This window comes from Meriones unguiculatus, chromosome 6 (genome assembly GCF_030254825.1).
Source record: "Meriones unguiculatus strain TT.TT164.6M chromosome 6, Bangor_MerUng_6.1, whole genome shotgun sequence".
NCBI lineage: Eukaryota > Metazoa > Chordata > Mammalia > Rodentia > Muridae > Meriones > Meriones unguiculatus.
This window is the reverse complement of record NC_083354.1, coordinates 24261301-24281030: the sequence shown is the minus strand read 5'-3', so window position 1 is coordinate 24281030 and position 19730 is coordinate 24261301. Positions and strand designations below refer to the sequence as shown.

At 53.2% G+C, this 19730-nt stretch overlaps 1 long non-coding RNA gene across 2 annotated transcripts in view; it reads left to right on the top strand.

Annotated features, from left to right (window-relative positions):
• LOC132654609 (uncharacterized) overlaps positions 1 to 12863 on the top strand; it is a 75299-nt gene extending 62436 nt beyond the window's left edge. Inside the window, exons 5-7 of one of the 2 annotated variants that reach the window (XR_009592256.1) lie at positions 5392 to 5469; positions 10447 to 11157; positions 12316 to 12863. This is a non-coding gene — a long non-coding RNA (uncharacterized LOC132654609). Of the gene's footprint in view, positions 1 to 5391; positions 5470 to 10446 lie in introns of both variants that reach the window. The other variant, XR_009592255.1, reaches the window with a different exon arrangement.
• The last annotated feature ends 6867 nt before the right edge of the window (positions 12864 to 19730 follow it).

Here is a 19730-nt window from a genome sequence, read left to right as displayed (position 1 = left end):
GCTGCAAAGGAGACAAGGCTTTGTGCCAGCAGTCAGGAAGGCTCACTGGAGGAGGCACGAGGCTTGATGGATGGCCAGGAACCAGACAGACAGACAAGCAGAAACAGTTATAAGTCAGAGCTGCAGGGAAAACACTGAACTGGGAGACAGGAGTCCTAGCAATGCAGCTGTGGTGCATACTATCACACACACACAAATACACAAACACGTGTACACACACATAGAGAAACACATACACATACATACACACACAAACACACATGTGCACACAAATACAGAAACACACATACATACACACACAAACACACACCAATAAAACAGACCATCCTGGGTCCTTTTTTTCCTGGGCCTGAGAGAGTCAGGCAATGCAGAGCAGGGAGTGCTATGTGGGAAAGCCCCACCCCATTGATTGACAGAGTTGTGTGTGCTCACGGATACTTGGACTCTGCTCCTCCTGCCTCCAATCCACGTGCTGGATCACAGCTTCCATGCTGCTGGGGACTACACAAGTTAGTGAGCACTCTGCCTGCTGGGCTACAACTCCAACCACGACGTTTCTTCTCTTCTCATCTTTTCCCTTCCTTTTCTTTTTCTTTCTTTCTTTTTAAAAACAAAACAAAACAGCTTCTACATGACAAGCTTTTCTCCTCAAGGAGGCCTCTCCCAGTGAGCTGGGACGCAGACGGGATAGGACAGGGTAGGCAGAATCATTCTGCTTGTGGTGTGTACCCATCAGAGTGCCTGCATCAAGCCCAGACCCAGAAAGGCTGCCACATGTCGCTCTGCTCCCACTCAGCCCTTCCTCCGTCTCTCAGGGCCTCTGCTGCCTTACCTATCCTCTTCCCTAAACGCTTCCTCAGACAGGCTTTCTGATGGTTTGAAGCTCCTGTGTGGAATGTCTAGGCCACTCCTCACAACTGCAGGGCCCAGGATCTGCCCCTCCCACACACAGGGTTTCCCTGTGTAGCCTTGGTTGTCCTGGAACTCACTCTGTAGACCAGGCTGGCCTCAAACTCACAGAGACCTACCTGTCTCTGCCTCCCAAGTGCTGGAGCTAAAGGCGTGCGCCACCAACCACCTGACTTGGGACCCATTTTCCATGTCTAAATACTCCAGAGTGGTGAGTCAAGCCAACCAAACGTCTTATCCTCCCACCTAGACGCATATGGCGAGTGTCCCTTGAGAGTGACTAGACTGTCTAGGTTCATATCTAGATGTCTGGGGCACCTCCATTCCTCATCAGGGAGGACTGTGTGTGGAGAGGTTGGTCCCCCACCCCCTCTCCCCTCTCTCCTGCTTCTTTCTGTGTCCGCTTTCACCTACCCGTCCAGCAGCACGTGGCCCAGCACACCCTCAGGAGGATGGAGGGGGCCGGCAGGCCTCTTACGAGATATGCAGGGGTCCCAGAGTTGGAGTGGCTGGGAGAGGGAATTACACCTTGAGCTTGCAGCAGCAGCTCAGCCTGTAAGAAAGGCTTCTCTAGGGGCAGCTCCATCAGTGTCTAAGGTACTACTGTAGACAGATCCAACCATCACCTCCAGCATACAGAAAGGGAAACTGAGGCTCAGGAAGACAGCCTGTTATTATAGCTTCACAGTCAGGATGAGATAAACTATGGCTGGCTGGGCCCACACAGCTGTGTCTGGGAGAGGAGAGGGCATGTCCTCACGTGACTGCCAGGGTAGGTGGAGACGGGCCAGGCCCACTATGTTGACAGACTATGTGGCCAAAGCAGCAGTCAGGGGCAACCCCTCTCTCTTAGATGGGCCCCTTGAGACCTGGGGGAGATGAGAAGCACCCTACCCCTGTGCTCTTTCTTCCAGACCCACAAGCATCCTAAAGGAGAGCCAGGCCCACCGATCAGAGGGGGAGACACTGGAGCCCAGAATGGTCATTCGCTGCCCAGTTGCATTCCTCCGCTGGCCTCAGTTTCCCAAGGAGCAGGTGCTGTGGGGATGGTGGGAATGGGTGGGAAGGTGCTATTGGGCAAACTGTAGGGTTCCCTACCCTGGGGTCCCAGGAGTATTCATCTGAAGAATGAGTGCAAGGGACAGTGCACACCCTTATGGGGCCACAGGCCTCCACCATACAGCCCAGCCCGACAGGTCTGGTTTGACTTGATTCCTTTTGGCGTGATCTGTAGGAGGGTCTCATGCAGCCTGGGCTAGCTTCAACTCACCGTGTGGCCGGAATGACTTCAACTCCTCTAAGTACTGGAACTACAGGCATGCCACACCCCGGTTAAACAGCTGGGGATGGAACCTGGTCTTTGTGCATGCCAGGCAGTCTCTCAACCAGCTGGGCACATCCCTAGCTCCAACGTGTCTGTTTAATAAGTGGAATGCTTTCTCAGACTGCTCGCACCATCCTAAACTAATACCCAAGAAGAATTCTCTAGGCCCCTACAGAGAACTTGCGACATTCTCTCCCTCGTCTCCTTCCCCCAGGCCTGACCCCCAGGAAAGCAGCAGCAGCAAACCCCACCCTGGGCTGCGCTGTACCTGGCAGAGTGCAGGGGCCCACTTTCCCAGCAGCCAGAGCCGGGTTCAGCTGGGTGGGACACAGTGGCGGCAGCTGATAAGCCAGGCTGTTTAGTTCTGTCTGCCGGGGGACTGGGGGAGGCCGGAGCTCAGCCCTGGCGGCAGACAGTGTGGCTGTGGCCTCTTCCCCTTCCTAGGCCAGCACGGGGCCCCCGTGTGAGGCCCTGGCTGGAAGGAGCTTGCGTGGGGGAGGATGGCCTCCAAGACTGTGGCTTGAGGCTATCTCACCGTGAGCTGTGGGTATTGCATCCGCTCCCATTAAAACACTCCCTGTGGTTTCTCCCCAGCCCACTCCCAAGTACACCCCAGAGACAGGCTCTGCTGCAGGCCGCGGTCAGCGAACAAACAACCAGACCGTGTGTGTGTGTGTGTGTGTGTGTGTGTGTGTGTGTGTGTCTGCCACATTGATCCTACACATCCCACACATATGCCCAGTCTCCAGGTAATCCTTCTCATGACCTCTGACCCTGCCCCACTGAATTCCAGTGTCAGGATTCAGCCTTTCCCTGCTTACTGTCCTGTGCAACCCTGAACTTTTCTACCAAGCCTTTCTGGAATGGTTTCCTTCATTTTGTTTGTTTTGTTTTGTTTTTCAAGACAGGTTTTCTCTGTGTAGCCTTGGCTATCCTGGACTCACTCTGTAGACCAGGCTGGCCTCAAACTCACAGAGATCCACCTGTCTCTGCTCCCTGAGTGCTGGGGTTAAAGGCGTGTGCCGCCTCACCTGGCTAGTTTGCTTAATTCTTGTACCTTTATGATACAGTGGGGCCACAGACTCCTCTCAGCTTGCTATAGACTTTGCCAGTTTGGGAACAGCACAGATTCCAAGTCCCAGGTCAACAGGCACAGGATAAGCTAGAACAGTAGCCTCTGCTACTGAGGTCCCAGAGAGGAGGGAGGGTCTGTCTTCTCCATCCTGTCTACCCAGCACTAGCACATGCCTGGCATCTCCAGGCTCTTTGGCAATGTTGACTCCCAAGACTGTAATTCCTTCCATAGTGACTGAGGGGATAGTCCTGTGTATAACTCATAAACTCATGTGCCATAAACTCATCCTTCCTTTGCCTCTGAAGCAGATGAAGCAGACAGAGGCTCCAGAAGGTAGAGACTTGGTTGGGGTCAGGCAGCTGTGTGGTGCAACTCCTGTGTTGGGGAGAGGCCCAACTTCAGCCATGAAATCAAAGGATCTCAGGGCTCCCAGGAACAGCACCTTCACCTGTGCCCTGGTTCTTTGCTATGAGGCCGAGAGCTGTTGCTGTGGTTGGCAGGGGAAGGCAGAGGAGGTCAAGCCCCCCTCAGAGTGGAGATGGGGGTCCAGGTAGATGACCCCCCCAGGCACTTCTCTGCAACTGGAGACCCATCAGTTATGATGATCCAGTGCCGGAGCAGGGAAGCCTTGAAGGGGAGGGTGGGGCAGGCCACGATCTGCAGAGGAGGAAGTGGGGTAGACAACAGCAAACCCAGGGGCAGGACCAGGGACCAGAGGGATGGGGAATGGGGCAAGACGGCTTCCTGTGCTTCTCAGCTTCAGGTCAGCTTAGCTCAACTGCAGAGAGGGAAGCGGAGGGAGAGGGAAGCTGGTGGGGTAGGCAGTGGGGAGAGGAAGAAGGAGTAAGGGGAAAGAAGCAAGGGAGAGAGGGAGAAGGGAGGAAGAGGAATGGGTGAGAAGAGAGAAAGAGCTGAAAGAAAGAAGGCAAAAATGAGAGGAGGAAAGGAGACAAAAGAGGGAGGAAGGAATAAAATGAGAGAAAAAGTAAGACTACCCGGTGAGCACAGAGGTGAGCCAGCTGTGGCTGCCCCCAGGGAACCCCGCTCCCTCCACACCTCCCAACCCCATCTCCACGGCTGTGCACAGTCTGTCCTGCGACCAGAGGACACAAACACCGAGTCTGCTGCAGGAGGAAACGCCCCATAATCTTTCATTTCAGAGCAAAAGGTGCAGGTGAAAGCTGTGTCGCCCTTTAGACCCTCAGCACATCCTGAACCAGCCCCAGCAGCCTCCGACCTCTTCCACTTCACAAACCTAGGCTGGCCCACCGGGGGACCAGCAGCTTGCAGCTCTTCTCTATCTGTGTGAGAGCAAACTTAACTAAACCCCAAACTCCTGCACTGTCGGACAGCTTTACAGAGAGACGGGGACTAAGACAGGACAAGGCAGGACTGAGTGCAGGAGTCTCCCACAAACAAGGAAGGGTTCTGCAGCCCTGGCTACTGAGTTCTTACATGTGAGTTCAAGTAAAGTCACAGAGTTAACAACTCAGGAAGATCTCGAGCCGTTTCCTTCTTTTGCATTTAGTGTACGTGCCAGGAAGTACGTATGTGGAGGTCAGAGAACAACCTTGGATGTTGGTTCTTGCTTTCCGCCTTGTTTGGCAGCTCTGTGCTAGGCTGTCTGGCCCACTGGCTTCTGAGGATTCTGTCTCTGGCCCCTGCCCCCCATTTGGGGATTATGGAGTTGTGATACCATCACTGCATCTGGTTTTCTGTGAGTTCTGGGGATTTGAACATAGTACCTGCTAAGTCATCTCTCGAGACCCTGTCTCTCTGTCTGTCTCATTCCCTCTATCCCTCCCTCCGGGGTCTCACTATGTAGACTAATCTGGCCAGAAACTCAGAGATCTGCCCACCTTTTGCCTCCCTGGCACTGGGAGTGTGCCACCATTCCCAGCACCTGTCATCCTTTATGGATGACATCACATCAAGCTGGGAAATCAGAGGAAAAGCTAGGTAAAGTTTGTGTCAACCCAACTACAAAGACTCCAAGCTCTTAAACTGTTTTTTAGATTTTTTATTTACTTACTTACTTACTTTATTTATTTATTTATTTATTTATTTATTTATTTATTTATAGGAGCCAATGAGATGACTTACAAGTAATGACACTCACTGCCACCCTGAGGACATGAGTTTCATACCTGGAACCCACATGGTAAGAGAAAACCAATCCTTGAATTGACCTCTGACCTCTACATGTGTACCATGGCATATATACGTGAGGGCACACACACACACACACACACAAACAAACATAATTTAACATTTAATTTTGTTTTGTTTTTCAAGACAGGGTTTCTCTGTGTAGCCCTGGATGTCCTAAGCTTCTAGATTACTTTGGTCTAAAGCTCAAAGGTCTGCCCACCTCTGCCTCTTGAGCACTAGAATTAAAGACGTGTGCCACCGTGCCCAGCATTAGTTTTGCCTCTTTTTAGACAGGGTCTTGCTCTAAAGCCTTGGCTGTCCTGGAGCTCACCGTGTTGATAACCCTGTCCTCAGATCCGTAAAGATCTGCCTCTCTCAGCTTCCAGAGTGCTGTGGCAGCGCTCGGCATAAAAACAACTTAAAGACAGAGAAAAGATTGGTTGGTTTGTGGCGGTGTGTATGCATGTCTGTGAGGGCATGCAGCTGGGTGTGCAGGTGTGTGCATCTGTGTGTGAGAATATACACTCCTGTGTGTGTGTCTGTGTATGAGAATGTGTGCAGCTGTGGGTACAGAGGCTACAAAATGTTTTGACTACTGCACTAAGTCCAGGCTTCCCTGAAACCAGGGCTTCATTTCAGTGGCTGGGCTGGGGGCCAGCAGGGCCCAGGAAGCCCCAGCAGTCCAGTCTCCGGCCATCTTAGAGCAAGGGCGACGGTGTTCACAGCTGGCGTGCCCAGCTCTTCCCAGGCTTGCTATGTGGGCGCTGGGATCTGAACTCTGATCTTCATGTTTGTTCAACAAGCACTCTCAACCACTGAGCCATCTCTCCAGACCCCCAAACTCCCAAATTTATTCTTGAATGTTGTTTTTATCAATTGTGATAAAAACAATATCAATAATGATGTGTGTCTTAAATGTGGGTATGGTGCTGTGCTCTGAGAGGTCAGAAGAGGGCACTGGATTCCCTAGAACTAAGTTACAGGTGGCTGTGAGCCACCAGTGCATTCTGGGAACCGATCTGGGGTCCTGTGTAGGGGCAAAAAGTGTTCTTAATTGCTGAGCCATGTCTACAGTCCCCTATCTTCCCAAACTCTTTGTTTGTTTGTTGAGACAGGATTTCTCTGTGTAGCCTTGGCTGTCCTGGACTCTCTTTGTTGACCAGGCTGGCCTCAAACTCACAGTGATCCGCTTGCCTCTGCCTCCCAGAGTTCTGGAATTACAGCCATGTGCCACCACGCCTGGCCTAAATTCCCAAACTCTTAATCAGCATATCCACTTCCTCTGGTCTTCCCTCAGAATGTTTGGTGTTTGGTTCCAGACCTTACAAAATCCAAGGACCTACGACCCATACACAATGCTCAGTGCTTACTTCTATACTGTGTCCTCCCTCCCTCAGGCTCTTCTCGGTTGCTTGCAGTATGCAGTTCAGTGTGAGCACTGGGGAAATGGGGATCTAGAACGTTGGGAGAATGACAAGCGTCTACTTGCGTTCAGAACATACTTTAAAAATGTTTTGATCTGAGGTCAGTTGACTCTCAGATGTGGGAGCCTGGCTATGGAGAACTGACTGCGTTTACAAATGTGGCTTGGACTATTCCATTCTCTCATTTCTGAAGAGACGAGAGCAAGATCATGTCGCTTACGCCCGGATTCTTGCCGAGGCTGAGTGCAGAGCTGTCCCCTTTAAGGTAGGGAACAGAGCTGTTTGTAGGTGACTGGTGGGTTCTGATCCACCTCCCCACAGTGAGGAAGTGTGGCTCCCTGGCACTTTGATTAACATACGGATGGAGCCAGAGCTGTGGGCTGCTGCTGCTCAGCTGTTTCCTGGGAACCCTTTCCCAGAGTGGGGTCACTGAACGCAGGGGATGGCTATTTTTATGGCTTTCCATCCATATTGCCAATTCGTCATTACCAAGGGTGCCCTGAGAGCCCGCCAGCGCTGCACACTCAACCGTGCGGAGAAGCCCGTGGCTGCCAACCCATCCAGGCTTCTGCTGGGACCTGGCAAGCGCCTGGGGCTCCCAAAGCCCGGGCGGGTGCTGAGTTTAGGATGTTTGGGGAGTTTCACTTTGTTTTGCAGAATTTTCCTTTCTTGTGAAATCATTTAAAATGTGACTAAATGGGTTAAAGCATAGTTAGGCTTGTCTTTTGAGGAAGAGAGAAATCTGGGGGCGGGGCGGGGGGATCTTTTCCTGATGTCCAGCCTTTGCTCAGCCTGGCTATGAAGGGGGCATTTCAGGAGGGGGGGCAGCTGCGGGAAGGCGCACCGGGGCGGAGGGGCCCGAGGAGGAAGGCCCCGTTGGGAGTCGCGCGTCCCGGTAGACTCAGCCCTCCCCAGCACGGTGTCCGATAAGGCGGGAGCGGCGAGGCGGCCCGGGGCGGGAAGGGCCGACCGGGAGCGCAGATAACGTCCGGCGCTGGGGCGCCCGAGACTGCGAGACGCCGGGGCCACGGGGGTGGCGGCTGAGGGCGCAGCAGGGCGGGGACTGCGACCCAGAGTCCCCCGGCGCCAGGCCCCTGAGCGCCAGGTCCCTCACCCCCGGCCCCGAGCCTGCCTCTGCGTGGGTCCGGGTGCGCAGGCGCTCACCTTTCCACGCGCGGGCCCGGGGCCCGGGAGGTCTAGACACTGGCCCTGGCCACCGAGCCCTGTCCCCGATGCCACGCAAGGGGGCTCTTCCCCAGCCTGCAGCCGAGGCTCGGGGCAGCCTCTCCGGGTGGGATTAGCGTTCTGCCTGTTCGGATTCTTTAAATTCCGCACGGAACATCCAGTCTGCTGCCAAACAGCCAGGGAGGCAGGAGTGTCAGGGCTGACTCAGAGAGCCAGGAGAAACAGCTCTGGGGGCACGCGCATTCCCTGACACGGAGACCCTCCCTTTCTTCACCCACTGCAAACTCGGACATCTCCAGTTCCCGAAAGCCAGACCCTCCACTGGCCTGACCCTGGGTACCGGCCTGACTTCAGAGAGCCTCCCCCTCACTCCTGCACCACAGCTGGCCAGGCTCCAGGCACTCTCCTGGCTTCTAAAAACTCACTCTCTCCCATGAACCCTTCCCTCCGTCCCCAATATTAAAGGATCTGAATCTTCCTGGGACTCTTTTAGGAGCCTCTTCTAGTGTCCTCCTTTGTAATGCAGCAGCCTGTGTGCCCGCATACCCACTGTGTACAGCCAGAGCAGGGAGCTTTCCCAACCAGTCCAGAGTCACAATAGCGAAGGCCTTGTTCCTGAGACAGGCAGGGTTAGAGTGAAAAGCCATGGCTGCGTGACAGTGGTCCCTGCAGGCCAGCCCCACCCCTCAGGGGCACAGGTACCCGCCAAGGTTGTAGGCTCTGACTCCAGGAAACTCAGCTGTGCCTTTCCTCACCCAGGCCTCTCCTAAACAACATAGGAGGTGACCCTCAGCTCCCCACCTGCCCATCCTCTCACCCTCACTGGCTCAGTGCTACCTGGAAGGCCAGAGCACCCTCCCCATGCCCACAGGCCCCTAGGGCTCTGCTCTCTTCCTGCAAGGGTGGTCTAGAAAAACCCTCTAACACCAATGAGTTCAAGTGCCCCTCACGGTTTGTCCCAGTCTGCATGTTAGCCAGCCCGGGATTCTGGGCGAAGATCTCCAGGGCAGGGGCTGTTCTTGTGCTGTATCTGTGTGCTGTGTGTGTCCACCCGCCCCCACAACCCCCACATCCTGACTTAGGGAGAGGGTTTTCAGAAACTAACTGATTAACAGGAACGAAAACCTGTTTCTTTCATGAACCCCCCCCTCAGGGTGCTAGACTTTTATTTTTTATTAGATTTTTCATTTATTTGGGGGTTTATTTGTTTGTTTGATTGTTTTGGGGTGTTTTGTGTTGTTTCTTGAGACAGGGTCTCCCTACGGAGCCCTGGCTGTTTTGTAATTCACTGTGCAGACAAGGCTGGCCTCAAGCTCACAAGGATTTCCCTGCACTGCCTCGTGGTTGCTGGGAATAAGGCATCCCACACCATGCCAGCCTGTGGTAAACCTTTAGAAACAGTGGCCCTGGGATCTGGGCAGGTGAACTCTGAGGGGCTTTAACATGGGAGACCTGGGGGGTCTCTGAGGGCTAGTGTGTCCACTGCTCTAGTCAATGGTTCTTTTCACAACAGCACAACAGCACAGCCAGAAAGGTCCATCCTTCACTAGTTCCTAGCCCTAACTCAGGGGGTTTTCTTTGTGGGGCCTCTGGGCAGAGGGGAAGGAGGTACTTTTGACAGTGTCCTCAGGACCAGTGCAAGTGAAGACTTGGGTAAAAATCCCCGGCTTTCTAGAACTCAAAGTCCTCCGTATTGGGATTGTCAGGATATTGGGGTCTCCTCTGGCTCAAGGAAAGTGCTGCTGCCCCAGGTCAAGCTAGAAGCAAAGACAGACCCAGAGCTCACCTCAACGCCTGAAGCCTTACATGTGTTAGGAGGCAAGCTAAGCCATACAACCGTGGGCTTCACACACTCAGGCGAGAAAGCCAGGCAGACAGAACTCAGTATCCTGCCAATGGGGAGGCAGGCCCCAGGGAACGGCAACCGTGTCACTGTCCCTGGCAGAGGCCTTCTTCGAAGTACGGGCCTCCCTCTGGGCCACTGCCCCTCCCGTGTTCAGTTTACTTAGCTGCCATGCCGGGCTCAGGGCAGAGCCAGTTCTCTCAAGGGGCGTGGGACCCCAAACCACAGCTTTCCAGCGAGCACAGCGGTTTGTGTGGCGCCACCTGGTGGCTAGCCTCTGTCATTGCAGTCACGTCTCCCAGCGCCTGCTCAGACAACCTAACCTGCAGTATAGAGTTTTGTGCTAGATCCTCGCATGTCCAGAAACATTCAGGGGCTCTGGCTGCTGGGGCAGTTCCCGTTGTGGCCATGGCAGAAAAAATGGTTCTTTCTCATCAGTCTTTCGAGGTCTGGAGAGCTAGCTGCATACAAGCACCTGTGTCCACGCAAATACTTTTTGTTGTTCGCCTATTTGTTGTGTTTTTTTTTCCTACAGGGTTTCTTTGTGTAGCCTTGGCTGACCTGCAACTTGTGCTGAAGACCAGGCTGGCCTCAAACTCGCAGAGATCCACCTGCCTCTGCCTCCCAAGTGCTGGGATTAAAGATTTGTGCCACCATGCCTGGTTCACATGTCACATTGTGCCCATGTCACAGTCGGGACACTGAGGCCGCCAGAAAGCACACGGCAAGCAGGGAGGAAGGCGGATCCAAGAAGAGGGCAATGTGTGGTGAAGCCATTGGCTCAGTCTGCCTCCTGTGTGACCCTGGGCCACGGACACAACCCCGGTCTCAATTCCTTCGCTAGAAGAGAGAAACCTCGAAGTTCAGAGGGACCGAGGTGCACACCTTCATGACAAGGGGCTGTGTTGCATTGAGTATTCCAGCAGGCATGTCTTCAGCCTTCACCCTTCATCCCCTCTGTGCTGAGGGGCCCTTGGCCCAACCCCACAGAACAGGGCGCACCGGGATTAAGACAGCTGAGAGCTTCTTGGCCCAGGGTTTAGGAGGTCACTCGTGAGCAGATGCTGGCTGCTTCAGAAATATCACACTGGGGCTGGAGAAGTGGCTGGGCCAGCAGTGAGCTGTGTGCTTCCCTGGTATGCACAAAGCCTGGGCTCCATCCCTAGACCTGCACAGAACCCGGTACAGCAGCGCACACCTGCGCTACAGAGCTAACAGAAAGGATCAGAAGTTCAAGGTCATCCTGGTGAGTACATCCTTAGTAAGTACTAAGCCAGACAGAGCTACAATGTTATCATAAACACACACACAGAGAGAAATTTGAAAGCCCTGCCATTTCAAATTTTCCTTCTGCAGACTACATGAATGTGTGGGTCACTCAGAGGTGGTGGCCCAGCCCCATAAATGCCAGCCACAGCCCTGCCCCCACCCTCCTGGAAAGTCAGAGACCCTGACCCTGCCGCCAGCATCACACCCCATCCTGCCCAGGTCCCCGAGGGGAGAGGCTGAGGTGGGCTTTATTTATAAGTTCCTGCTGCTCATGAATCACCGAAGGAATTGCTCAGGCTGGAGTCAAACGTCTGGGGCTGCCCGGTCGAGAGGAAGCGCTCTTTAGATTTCGACTTTCCCTTGGCACAGGCCTCCCTGTACCCAGCCGGGCCCTGCCAGTCCCTTCTGTTCTCAAAGGCCAAAGCGCATTTGCCGCCAAGTTCTGTCTGCCTGTCCGCCTTGCTGTGTAAACAGGACCCAGAGCTGGCGGCCCGGCCCCACACTGGAAATGAGCCTGCCTTCCGTAGCCTCACCACTTCCTCTTCACATCCGGAGACTCCTCAGAATTCGTATGAGGCCTGGGTGCACAGGAGGAGCGTTGCTGGAGCTCTGGCCTGCTATGGTCTTCTCCAGCCTGGATGACCAATGGACAAATGGAAGGAACAGAGAGCCCAGTATAAACGGCCTCTCTTAAGGGAAACCAGCTCACTCCTCTGAGCTAACTCAGCCTACAGTACCGAGCAGTCTTTGCATGCCATGGTCTGGTGCGGGGCGCTCCTGAATCGGGGCTCCAGAGGGATACAGGATCTCTGATCCTTTCCATCCACTGTAAGCTTACGGCACAGTGAACATTTGATTTGTAGTCAGATTCTACAGCGGGTCTAGCCTCATCTGCATGTAGCAGAAGCTATGAAAGTATTCACTGCACTAACCTGTGTTAAGCTGGGGCAGGCTAGCCAAAGCAGCTGGCCCTGCCCTCCTGCTTCCTGGGCCCCACTCTGTGGCCTGGAAGCCCGGACTTCGCTGAGTAATGTCTCTTCTCTCTAATGGTCAGAACCAGGGATCCTGATGGTGTCAGTCACCATCATGACAAGTAACCATGGCCTGTACCAACCATCATGTCCCTGTTCTACAGGTGAAAACTGGACTCAGAAAAGTGGACCATCTGATCAGGATCCACAGCTCACACACAGCCAGTGGCCCAAGATTTTCAAACACAGTCAAGCTCCAGATGGGATCCTGGGGCCAAAAGAAGGAGAGGAGCTTTCCCCTGGAGGAAGGCAGGTGGAAGCCAAGTCCTCGGTCTTCTTGCTCAGCCAGTTGCGCTGTCTTTCCATCCACTGCAGTCTTTCCATCCCTTACCTATCAATATTCCTGTTGAACACAGGCCAAAGAGTCTGGTGAAGCTGGAACGGGCTCCAGGTCACCAACTACAGATGACAGCCACATCCCTTCTAGGCCCCCACTCTACCTGGAAAACCCTGACTTACTTCAAGAATTACATGGAAACATCATCCTGAATCCGAGTATTCCTGTGTGGGAGGCCAACCTGGGTTACAGAGCAAGATCCTGTCCCCAAAATAAAATCCTTGAAAGTAAGTAAATGTAAGTAAAATGGAAAATAAATAAAAATAATTTTAATATGGGGGCCAGAGAGAAAAGACACCCGCCACCAAGCCTGACAACCCAAATTCCATTCCTGGAACCCACATGGTAGAAGCCAGTAAGTTCCCCTCTGACCTCAGCAAGCTCACTGTGGACTGCAGATATACAATATAGACACAGATAAACATACATAAGAAACAAATAAAGCATGTATAATAAACATCTTAAAATAAAATGAAAATTGCTGGGCAGTGGTGGCACACATGGGAGGCAGAGGCCTGTGGATCTCTGAGTTTGAGACCAGCCTGGTCTATAGAGTGAGTTCTAAGACAGCCAGGACTACACAGAGAAGCCCTATCTTGAAAATAAATAGATAGATAGATAGATAAATAAAATTACAAAGACTATAAAATGACATAGATGCATAGAGCCGTTGATGACCAGAGACCCCTGGATCTCAAGGATATTGGCCCAGGCATAAACTCACTCTGACAGCCAGGACGGCCTGTGGCCCTGCAGATGTGGCTGTGAGCAGATCTAGATATACTCACTCACTGGAATACACTCATACACACTTACACTCACACCTTCATTCGCTCATGCTTTTATAAGTTCCCACAAACATTCACACACCCTCACACTCTCACCACACACTTAAGCACACTGACACTCCAAAGGGACACACTCACATGCACACATGTCCACACACACACTTGGGTATGAACTCATGTTTCTTGTAGCACTTTTACCCACACACACTCAAAAACACACTGTCGAACAACCTCTCCTGACCTCACATTCAAGCACACTGACACACACACGCTAACACAAACACTGTCCTTGCTGGCTTTCTGCTGTGGTGCTAAACACCGTGACGAAAAGCTATTCCTGGGGAGAAAAGGGTTTATTTCCACTTAGAGTTCCAAGCCTCAGTCCACCATGGAGGCCAGTCAGGGCAGGAACTAGAGCAGAGGCCTCTGAAGAGCGCTTGCTTCCTTTCTTTCTTTCTTCCTTCTTTTTTTTTTTTTTTTTTAGTTTGTTTGGTTTTGGTTTTGGTTTTTGGAGACAGGGTTTCTCTGTGTAGCCTTGACTGACCTGGACTCACTCTGTAGACCAGGCTATAGACGGGAACCACACCTGGCGCAGCCCGCTTTCTTATTCCCTAGTACCACCTGTCCTGGGGTCACACAGCACACAGAAAACTGGGTCCTCGAACGTCAGTGATGGATCAAGAAAATGCCTCACAGACTTGCCACTGACCAACCTGATGGAGGCCATTTCTTAACGGAGGTTCCTTCTTCCCAGTTGTCTCTTAGCCCGGTGTCAAAAAACCCAGTCAGGGCCAAAGCAGAAACTATAGAGAAATGCTGCCTCCGGCTTGCACTCAGATTCACGCTCAGCCACCTTTGTTACGTAGCCCAGGCCCGGGGAGCCTAGGGGATACTGCTGCCCACAGTGGCCTGGGCTCTCCCACACCAATGATGATCACATGCCCTACTGACATACCCACAGGACAACCCGACTGAGGCAAGTCCCCTTCTCAAGGGTGTCAACTTGGCAACCAGATGAGCTGTCACTCCACAAACACACGCTCAGACATGCTCACAGTAACCCTCCCACATCCTGAAGATACCACAGGGCACCATGCCCTTCGGAACATACTCAGGCCTTTTTGTTTGGGGTTTCTTGAGACAGTGTCTTTCTATGTAGCCTCGGCTGTCCTAGAACTCCCTCTGTAGACCAGGCTGACCTCGAACTCAGAGACGCTCCTGCCTCTGCCTCCCAAATGCAGGGATTAGAGGTGTGTGCCACTACCACCACCTGACTTACGGAACACACTTACACTTGCACACACACTCATAGTCACACTCTGGAAAAGGAAAGTGAGGCGTGCTGCCTTGGAACACATGCCTTGGTTCTAATACAGAGTCATCAGAAAATGAAAAACAAACCAAACCAAACAAAAACCAGACCTCCCCGCCTTGGGAGGAAGCTCCCTCAGAATCATGTCTTCTACAGAAATGACTCACGCAGGAATGAGCAGTGTCCCCGGGTGGGAAGGTCCTGGCCCCGGCACTGGGGGCTATGTGACTGCCCGGGGAGACTGTGGAGCTCTGTGTCCATCCACGTGGTCATGTCTCTTGTCAGCTGCTGAGGCGGGGTGGGAGATGGGCAGGAGAGCAGCAGCTGGGGTGGTTCTTCTTGTTTTTAATTTAAAAAAAGAAAAAGAGCCAGGTCTGGTGGCACAAGCCTTTAACTCCAGCACTCAGGAGGCAGAGGTAGGGGATCTCTGTGAGTTCCAGGCCAGCCTGGTCTACATAAGAAGCTCCAGGCCAGCTAAGGCTACGGCTTGAGACCCGCATTTAAAAAGTTAAAAAACAAAAAACTTGAAGACTTTAAAATATGAGTACTGTTTTTATAGTTCCACCCTCCCTCCCTCTCCTCTGACTCCTCTTATTCCTCGGACCCCACTGAACCCATGACCTCTTCCTCACTGTGCAGGGGTCTCTTCTGAAGGAGGGCGCAGGAGAGGAGGCCCTCTCCTGGGGACTGATCCCGGATGCTTCCATTCCATTTGGAGGTCTGTGCAGCTGGGCAAAGCGAGTCCTACTGCCCTTTGCTCGGCTCTAGAAGGCACCCCAAGATGAGTCTGGGTGGCCCCCAGAGGCCCCGGTCCTCTCCGCTGGAGCACCCAGGGGCTTCCCTTGTGCCTATCCATCATCTCACATCCGTGACATGGGAAGATACTGGTCATGACACTGTCTGGGGCTGAAGTGAATGCAGACTGTGTCAGCACCACCATGTGTCAGCAAAGGGCTCACTGTGCTGGGGGCCTGCACCCCAACACTCTCAAGTCCCGGAGGGATGAGGCAGGAGGACTGCTCTTGTTCTCCAGATATTCCAACTCCTCTCATTTCCCCCACCTGACCCAAGAGAATGGTATGCTTTCAGTTCTACCTAGTGGCTTAAAGTGATCGGGCCTGGGGTGGGACCCAGACTCAGAGACCCCTCCAGGATTTGTCTGAGTAGAACATTCTGGAAGATGAAGCCCCTGAATGAACCTTCTTCCTCAGCCATTGAACAGAATCTGCAACGGCTGCGCAGGCCCCATTAACCCTGCAATGAGCGCTTTGACACCGGGAGCCTTGTAGGCAAGGACACTCAGTGTAGGGGGGAAATGCAGGCATGACTGCTTGGCAGTCAGCCTACTTGATAGCATGAAGGTGCTATCCACATGCTTGGGGTGTCCCTTCCCGGGGTCACTGTTCCCTGGGGAGACAATGATTATCTGCTCCTCATAAGGCCCCAATGCCAAACCAAATTAGGATTCTACCAAAGCTCACACCATGCAGCCCAGTGAGTTCAGTGGGCTCCCTTTACAGAGTGTGGGTGAGGGGCTGCTGACAGGAAGCATGTGACGTGAAGGCAGCCATACGAGAAAGTCTACCTACCCCTGGCCTGGACCATGGTTTCCCCAGAGATGGAGCACTCCCAGCTAAGCTTCTCCTAAGCGATACACTCCAGGCTAATGGCTGGAGAGAGCAGCTGGGATCCCAGGTGAACGTCCAGCAGCCCCCCTCCACCCTCCTTCTCTGAGCCCCACCCTGCTGGTCCCTCGCAAGCAGCAGATGTGAGCATGAAGACTGCTGCTCAGGGATGGCTGCTCTTCCGCGGCAACACGCTCTAACACACTCCGCAGGTTCTCCCTTCACCGTTGCCCTCGCCTGCCCAACCAAAGAGCAGCTGCAGGGGCTTGGGGAGGCCAAAGCATGTAGACCAGCCCTCGCCAGCTCCAGAGCCCCCACCTCCACCCCGTGCCCCTGGGCCTGGCTTGGTGCCCACATCAAGTGGGTGCTCTGTAAACATTGTTCAATGAATGGATGTTGTTGGCATGCTGAAAGGTCGGCAGTGCCGCCACCGGTCCCCGCTCCAGGGGACAATGGAGCAGCCTCTTTGGACTGGGGGGCTGTCCCCGAATGTCTGCGGGCTGAGGTCACCTCTTGCCGCACTGCAGGAAGCTCCCAGATCCCTAGCTAGAGAATGCCTGAAGCCAGCCAGCAGACATTTCCTGGCTGGCAGCAGCACCCTGCTCCTCCTCTTCCTCCTCTGCCCCACTCAGGCCCCCAGCCTGGCACTGGGCTGCCGTGTCTCAGGTCCCACCCTGGGATGCAATGCCTGTGGGTCAGCTCTGGAGGAAGGTAGCACTCTCAAGTGCCAGAGGTGAAGCCTGCCTTGTTCGAAGCAAGCAGACAGCCAAAGCTGCTGACCTCTCCAAGGCCCACACCTCCCTCAGAGGCCCCCCGCAGCCAAGAGGGGGACTTCCCCATTGCCTTACCCCAGTAAGCTTACCCCAGTAAGGGGTAAGTAAGGGGTCTCACAGGGTTAGACCCCACCACCACCACAAACACACACACACACACACACACACACACACACACACACCCCACAAGGGAGCTTCAGGCCTCAGAGAGCCATACCACACCACACCACGAGTACTGCCAGACCATTGCACAGTGGACCCAGGTCACCTCGAGACCTGAAGACCATGCTGGGCAAGTGATACACACACACACACACACACACACACACACACACACACACACACACTGGGAAGAGAGTTCTCCCCATGGCCTCATGTGTCTGACCAGCTGACCAGAGAAGTTGAGTAACTTCCTAGGCTTGCAAAGATGCCTAGACAGGGTTCCTGCTGAGCACTGAAGCAGCTCCTACAGCTGCCAGAGTCCTTTGGGCCTCATCAGCTCTGAAAATCCCTGCAGAAGATGGACAGGCTGCTCCTGCCCCAGCCTCCTTCAGGTTCCTGCCTGTGTGATATCTAGAGCCTCTCCATCTAGACATCAGCCTCCTCCCCTGATCCCTTTTCACTTCTTTTGCAGAGGGCTGGCTTTGTACTCTCCTGCCTGTATCACTGTAGAGTGTGGCTTCCTTGTACAATATGCTATTAAATTTCCCACACCTCTGTTTTACAGACAAAGAAACAGAGGCCAGAGGGGCTCTCTGTAGCTAAAAGGCCAGATCTCGAACCCATGCCTATTCAAGGCATCCTCTCCGCTCCCTCAGCATGGCCACAGGATTGAGCACAAATGCCCGGGAAACCAGAGGCCAGACACACCCACCTCAATGGACGTCTTGTGGAGACAAAGCTTTTCTTGGAAAGTAGGCTGGATCCTCAGACCCACAGTAGGACCAGATCAGGGAGCTCTGTCTCCTGTGTGTCTCAACCTCCCCACATATAAACATATATAATCACAGCTGTGTAGGCTGTCATGACAGTCCCCCGTGGACACACTGTCCTCCATCTTTTGGTTTAGATGTCAAAGCCCTGCCGGGCTCTGGAGCTGAGAGTGAGATCTGGCGCAGAGCCACTGAGACAGGCTGGGGCCAGCTCAGGGACTCCCTTTACCTGAGAGCGATTCACTTTGCCCACAACCCACATCTAAGGTGACAGCCAAGAAAAAGCTAGGCCTCGGATGTTTGCTTTCCAGTTTGTAGTGATTATGGGGTGATAACCACAGTGGCCAGCAGAGTCAAAGGGAACTCTGTTCCCCAAGGCCAGGGGTCTCTGAGGACCGCAGGCTACCCACAGCATGAACTCAGCAGACACAGCCCAAGGCTCTGGGCCTCTCTGAACCTCACGTCATTCCCATGACAGTCTGCCAAGGTGGCTCAGCCAGCTAACATAACCAACAAGCAACTAGAGGTGAATGAGGTGAAGTGAGTCACTAAAGCCCCCACAGTGAGCTCAGCAGCAGAGTCCCACAAGGGCCCTTAGACCCAGATCTGGCCGTAGTTATTTCTTGCTGAGTTCCCAGACTGCCTGGGCCAAGATATGGCTTCCCCTTGCTGATCATTTGACTGTAAGCTGAATAACCAAAGGAAGGCATCCTGGACACCAGAGCCTCACCTCCCCTTGGAGAACCAAAATCGATAAGGCTCCAAGTGCTCTGAAGCCAGGGAAGGCTGGGAGGCTCAGCTTTGCTACCAGGTGCTCTCGGTGTAGGTGAGGACTGTGCCCTGCTCCACTTCCTCCTCCTACAGAGACAAACCCAGGCGTGGCGACAGAGTGTCCAAAGCCAAACTGGCCAGAGCAGACTTACAATGTGGCTTTGGAGTTCATTCATTTGATTTCACCTCTTTGTGATTTTTTGTTGTTGTTGTTGTTTGTGTGCATGTGTGTGTTTTACGTGCTTGTTTGTTTGTCTTTGTATATACCCCTGGCTGTCCTGGAACTTGGTGTGTAGACCAGGCTGGCCTCAATCTCACAGAGATCTGCCTGCCTCTGCTTCCCAAGTGCTGGGAAGTGCCACCTTGCCAGCTCTTGGTGCACTTTCGAGAAGTGGGGGAGGTCAGGACAGCAGCTGACAGAAACAAGGTCTAGGTTATCTCCTGATGGCATCCGGCCTCCCTCCAGGTTCTCAGCCTTCCTAACGCTGCGACCCTTTACATGTTATGCGACCCCCAACCATAATATTATGTCCGTTCCTACTTCTTAACTGTAGCTTTGCTACTCTTAGGAATCATAACATAAATATCTGTTTTCCTATGGTCTCAGGCAATCCCTGTAAAGGGGCCCTTTGACTCCCAGAGGAGTTGCGACCCACAGGTTGAGAATCACTGCTCTAAGTGCAATAAAGATCGAGTCTTCTGTATAACCACTCACACAGGAAACATATAAAGGCACTAAATCTGAGTTTGCCAACTAGAAGATGTCTGAGATCATTTTAAATAAAGGCATTATCTTTTGTTTATTTGATTGCTGGAAGCAAGGTTTCATATAGCCTAAACCTTGATATGTAGCTGAGAATGGCCTTGAGCTCCTGTTGCTGCCTCTACTTCCCACATGCCAGAATTATGTGCACCACCATGCCCAGCTAAACACGTGTTCTTTGACATGGTAACTTCTAGAAAGTTGTCTTGAAAATAAAC